Here is a 6,000-nt window from a genome sequence, read left to right on the forward strand (position 1 = left end):
CCCCTGCCCTGTGGGGCATGTCAGGCCCTAACATAGGCCCGGGGCAGGGGGTTTTGGTAAAGGGGTGTCACAGGGACATGGGGAAGAGTTCTTTGAGATCACTGGACTGCGGTGGGAGGAAGAAGAGAGTCAGGATGGAAAAGCCAGGGGCTGGGGTGCAATGTGATGTGATCAGTGTGGGGAGATGAAGGATAGGAGGTTATGCTGAGGCAGGGGAATTTGGGTGTGACAGGCTTCTGAGCAGGAGCAGATCTGTTGAAGACAAGGACCAGGATGTGGCTGCAGCAGAGGCAGGTGAGGAGCCTGTGATGTAAGGCCATGTCATGACAATACGCCTGTGGCCGCAGGCCCCCGGCTCAGCTCTCGGATCTGGGCCCAGAGCATTCTCAAAAAGCAAGTGGAGAGTCCAAAAGGCATGAGTGAAATTAGACAACAGAAGGACGTAAGGAGGCTGGGAACTGGGTATGCATTAAGAACAATTCATTCGACAAACTGATATGAAGCACTTGCTATGAGCAGGCATCGTGAATAAAGCACACATGGTCCCTCTCCTTGAGAGATGCACAGTCTCGTGGGTAGAGATAGACGTAAAGCCTTCCTATTCAGCTTGGACCTCGAGACTGGAGCTTCAGCATTGGCTGGGGGCTTGTGTGAAGTGCAGACCCTCAAGTCTCACCCCAGACTTTCACCCCAGACTTTCTGACTCAGAATTGCCTTTTGACCAGGTCCTCAGGTAATTCACATGACATTTAGTAAGTTCTGATTTAATTGCCAGGATATGGAAGCAACCTAAGTGTCCCCCAGCAGATGAATGGATAAAGAAAATGTGATACATGTGTGTATTGATATAGATACACACACATATAGGCTTCCCTGGTGGCTCGGGGGTAAAGAACCTGCCTGCAGTGCGGGAGCCACAGCAGACGCGGGTTGACCCCTGGGTCGGGAAGATCCCCTGAAGGAGGGCATGGCAACCCACCCCACTAATCTTGCCTAGAGAATCTCATGGACAAAGGAGCCTGGTAGGCTACAGTCCATCGGGTCACAAAGAGTTGGACGTGACTGAAGTGACTTAGCGTGTGTGTGTGTGTGTGTGTGATGCAATATTACTCAGCCATAAAAAAGAATGACATTTTGCCATTTGCAACAGCATGAATGGACTTGGAGGGCATTATGTTAAATGAAATAAGCCAGACAGAGAAAGAGAAATCCTGTATAATATTACTCATGTGGAATCTAAAAAATACAACAAACTAGTGAGCATAAGAGAAAAAGAAGCAGACTCACAAATACAGAGAACATCCTAGTGGCTACTGACGAAGAGAGAAAAGTGGGGAGGGGCAACATAGAAGTAGGGGATTAAGAAATGCAAGCTATTAGGTATAAAATGAGCTACAAGGGTATATTTCATAACATGGAATTTGGATAGCCAATATTTTATAATAACTATAAATGAGTATAACTTAAAATTTGTGAATTACTGTACACCTGTGATACATAACATTGTACATTAACTATATTTCAACTTAAAAATGGGGAAGAAAAATAAGAATTTTTAAAAAGTTGTGGTTTAAAGTATTCAGCTCAAGCAGGGGTGGAGGTTCGTGTCCCAGAGACCCAGGACGTCTTAAATACTCAACTGTGGTTTGGTGTTACATTCTATGTAAGAGTTTTGGGACCTGTGCATACACACACAAAAAATGGGATTTCTTATAGAGAAAAACTTCCCTTTTTATGTAAATAGGCTTTCTGAGGGAAACTGAAAACTATGGAGGCTGAATATTCCCACAAGGCTTCTCTGAAAGTCCTGACTTCAGATTGTATTCTAAGCAAAGAAAAATTTTGTGTAGAAAATTTGTTATTATAATTCTTGACCATTGTAATTTGCCTCTTGTTTTAAAAATAGTTATAAAATCTATTAAAGGAGGAGCAGGTTTAGGCTTCATGCTAGGAGCATTGGAAGCATTGTGGGGTTTTCAGCCAGGGATAGGTGTGTGGGGTCCCTAGAAGATTTGAGTCCCAGGAATCCCAGTCTAGCTACTGTGGGGAGAATGGTTGGGAAGAATCAGGACAGCAGGTTGGCTGGTGAGGAGTCGGGGGCGTTCTCTAAAACGCAGATCGTAGGAAGGCTGGAGTGGGTTGATTCCGGTGGGGAGCAAAAGAACCAGATGCAGTTAGAGACTTTTAACAGCTAACTTTCACTGAGCAGCACTTACTAAAATGCTGGGCGCTAAGTTCTTTTTTAATGGTTAATTCATTTCATCCTCACAATGAGCCCCGAGGCAGAGACTTTTATTACCCCATTTTACAGAAAAGGAAACTGAGTCTCAGAGAGGTGGAGTTCCTGCAGCTAAGAAGCAACATCACCAGGACTGAATGCAAGCAAGTCTGTCTGACCCCAGAGGCTGAGGACGCACCGCAACAGCACTGGAAATTGGGGAATTAGAAGGTAATGCCAGGTGGGCGGGGGGAGAAGTAGGGTGAGGATAAGATGTGGCCCCTGGGATTATTATCCTGGGTTAAGGACAAGGAGGCCGCTGGAGCCTCTGCGGGGGGCGGAGAGGGGAATATTTTAATGTATGGTGCGGGCAGAAGCCAGTGGCAGCGGGCTGAGGAATGAGGGAGGGTAAGACAGATAGATGGCTCTTCAAAGGTTTATTCTGAAGGGAAGAAGAGAGAGAGACACAGAAGCAGTTAGAGGGGTCAAGCAGTCAGAGAGGGATCTTTTCAGGCAGGGAAACTTGAATATCTCTCTGCTGGAGATGAGCTGGAAATGGGTGGGAGAGCTGGACAGCGGGCCATGCAGAGGGTGCCTGAAGGGGATGGTCACGGGGAGGAATCACAGCATCAGGTATCACACAACAACCTGAGCAGAGAGCTCAGGGAAGGGCCGCCTGGGTGGGCGCCCTCTGTCCAGCTGGGAAGTTGCAGTGGGTTTGGTGGCAGGAGGGGACAATAGCTTCTGTTTTTCCTGGGAAATAGAACGCGAAGTCAGCCCTTGAGGGTGTGGGGAGGTGGGGTTAGAGGCATGGAGGGTGGCATGATCGGAGAGTGTGAGCTGACTGCTAGGGATAACCTTGAGGGGCTGGCATCTGGGGGTCAGAGGGAGAGGAGGTTAGAAGAAATCAGGGCTTCTCTGAGCCAGAGTGTAGAAAGGCAGGCTCCTGAGGCGGGACAACGGGAGGAGGCCATGAAGGGAAGGGAAGGGAGCAAGGATGTCCCATCGAGTGTGTGAGGAACAGAGTCACATTCCTCTAAGCAAATGTGACTGGGAGGGCGGGCAGCGGGAGGGGTGCCCCTGTGGAGGACAGAGAAGTGGGTGTTCTCCACAGAGCTCCTGCAGCCTCTCAGGGGAACCAGGCAGAGCCTGGGGCTCCTCCAGGAGTCTCCTTTGAGGTTCGCCTTGACTCTAAAGAAACTGCTTCAGGTGAAATTACAGGAACCCCTCTCTCTTCCCCTGCAGGCCGCAGTCCTGCCAGCCACCCCCTGTTAGAAAGTGATTCCAGCCCAGGCGTTTGCATCAGCCCAGCAAAGGGAAAACCTCCTCTGCCGGCTGGCTGATTGCAATCATGAAGGGAAGTGAGCTGATGGCTCCCAGCCCTGGGCGGATGCACGGACGGGGAGGCCCTGCTAGGGCTGGGGCAGGATGGGGTCTGTAGGAGAGAGACCCTGTGAGTCTCAGTATGGGGCCTTGGGCCTTGGCCTGTGGATCCCTGCCAGCCTGGCTTGGTCCTGCCTGTGGCCTAGATACATTCAGAGTAGGGTACAGTGTCTGAGGTCGTGGCCCCTGGGACCCATCCATCCAGAGGTCCACTCCCGCTCCTTCCTGTCCCTTGCCCCCACAGGCCTGCTGGACTTTTCTGGCTGCCCACCACTGTCAGGGACCCAGGCCTGCGTCATCATGACAGGCTCTTCTGCCACCTTGTCCACGGCATCTTGTGTCAGATTTGGTATCTCTGTGACCTCAGCTGTGCTTCCACTGGTGGCCCTGACCACATCGTCTGGTTTTATCAATACAAAAGGCAGCTCAAGGCTCAGGCTGGCCATGCAGTACCATCAGGTTTCACATGCCCACCTGAGCAAGAGCACAGGAAAGAGCCACCTGGGTGGGCCCAGATGGAGAGGCCTAGCTTTCCTGTGCCACTCAGCTCTGTACTCCTTCCCTGGGGCCTGTACAGCCTCAGCCTGTGCACCCTCAGCTTTTTATTCCAATCTGCAGGGACATGGCTTTCTTGGGGGCACATCTGTGCCAAGTGGACCTCCTCCCCAAGCCCAGTCCAATAGAGAAGATAGACGGGGAAGCACAGTTTAGGATGATAAGCCTGGTGGGGTGGGGAGTGGGGTGGCAAGAGGGAACCCAGAAATGGGGCAGCCTCTCCTTGCTGGATTGTGGGGCAGCTAAGATCTCAAGGATGGTCTGGAGCCAGGCAAGTCACAGAGGAAGCGTTCCCAAGTAGAGCTGTCTGTTGACCTCAAGCCTACTAGGTGCTGCTTCAATATCTGGGGGACTGGGGGTGGCCATATCATTCTTGTTATTCATAAATGTGTAAGCATTCGGTGCCCGTCACTCTCTTGCTTCTCACCTGGAACACAAAGATTTGAGACGGAGGGACAGGCATATAAGGCCCTCAGCCCCATAGTCCTCCTTCTCAAAGAAGCTGCCCCCAAACTGTGAGGTGACAGTGTTGGGACTTAAATGCTAGTATCAATGTTTCAGGCTCTTAAAAATATAGCTGACCTTTGAACAACATGGGTTTGAACTGAGAGGTTCCACTTATACATAGATTTTTTTTCCCCAATAAATATATATTGGAGATTGGCAACAGTTTGAAAAAACTGACAGACAAGATGTGGAGCCTAGAAATAGTAAAAAAATTTAAGAAAAAGTTATATCATGAACGCTTAAAATATATGTGGATACTGGTCTGTCCTTATGTAGGTGTAAACTGAGTGAAATATTTAACACAAAATTAATAATGTGTTAGTTGTCTTACTATTTCATATCTTTGCTTTCAAAGGATTACATTATGGTACAATATGCCTTTTTCTCTTGTACTTGGAGAAATTTCACATCAGCCTATCATCACAGTTAGGTGTTTGTTTTTTTTTAATGTAACAGTATTTTCAGTACTGTATTATGAAGATGACTGCAATACTGTTTATTACACTGGGCTACAGTAAAGCAATCATTTTGCAGCTTCTTCATTATCAGTGCCTGAATTATACCTGTAAAAAAATATAAATTTCTTTTTCACATTATCTTCTCATTTTTGAAGTCTACTGTTAGTAATACATATATCATCTGTAGTGTTTGGTATTGTATAAGATAGCATTGTTGTAGGTGCTGACAGACAAGTCATCTTAGAAACAGACAGTATACACTTAAGGAACCAATAAATACAGTGCATGCATGCTAAGTCACTTCAGTCAAGGCCCGACTGTTTGCAATCCCATGGACTGTCTCCTACCATACTGGAATGGGTTGCCATGCCCTCCTCTAGGGGATCTCCCCCACCCAGGGATCAAACTCATATCTCTTACATCTCCTCCATGGGTAGACCAGTTCTTTACCCCTAGCGCCACCTGGGAAGCCCCAATAAATACATTACTGCTGCTGCTGCTGCTAAGTCACTTCAGTCGTGTCTGACTCTGTGCGACCCCATAGATGGCAGCCCACCAGGCTCCCCCATCCCTGGGATTCTCCAGGCAAAAATACTGGAGTGGGTTGCCATTTCTTTCTCCAATGCATGAAAGTGAAAACTGAAAGTGAAGTCGCTCAGTTGTGTCCGACTCTTAGCGACCCCATGGACTGCAGCCTACCAGGCTCCTCCATCCATGGGATTTTCCAGGCAAGAGTACTGAAGTGGGGTGCCATCGCCTTCTCCGAATAAATACATTACTATACTGTAAATGTATTTTTTTTTGCATTTCTTTTTCATAGGAATGGTCTTGATCCCTGTCTCCTGTACAATGTCACGAACCTCCGTCCATAGTTCATCA

The sequence above is a fragment of the Capricornis sumatraensis genome, chromosome 9, assembly GCF_032405125.1.
Source record: "Capricornis sumatraensis isolate serow.1 chromosome 9, serow.2, whole genome shotgun sequence".
Lineage (NCBI taxonomy): Eukaryota > Metazoa > Chordata > Mammalia > Artiodactyla > Bovidae > Capricornis > Capricornis sumatraensis.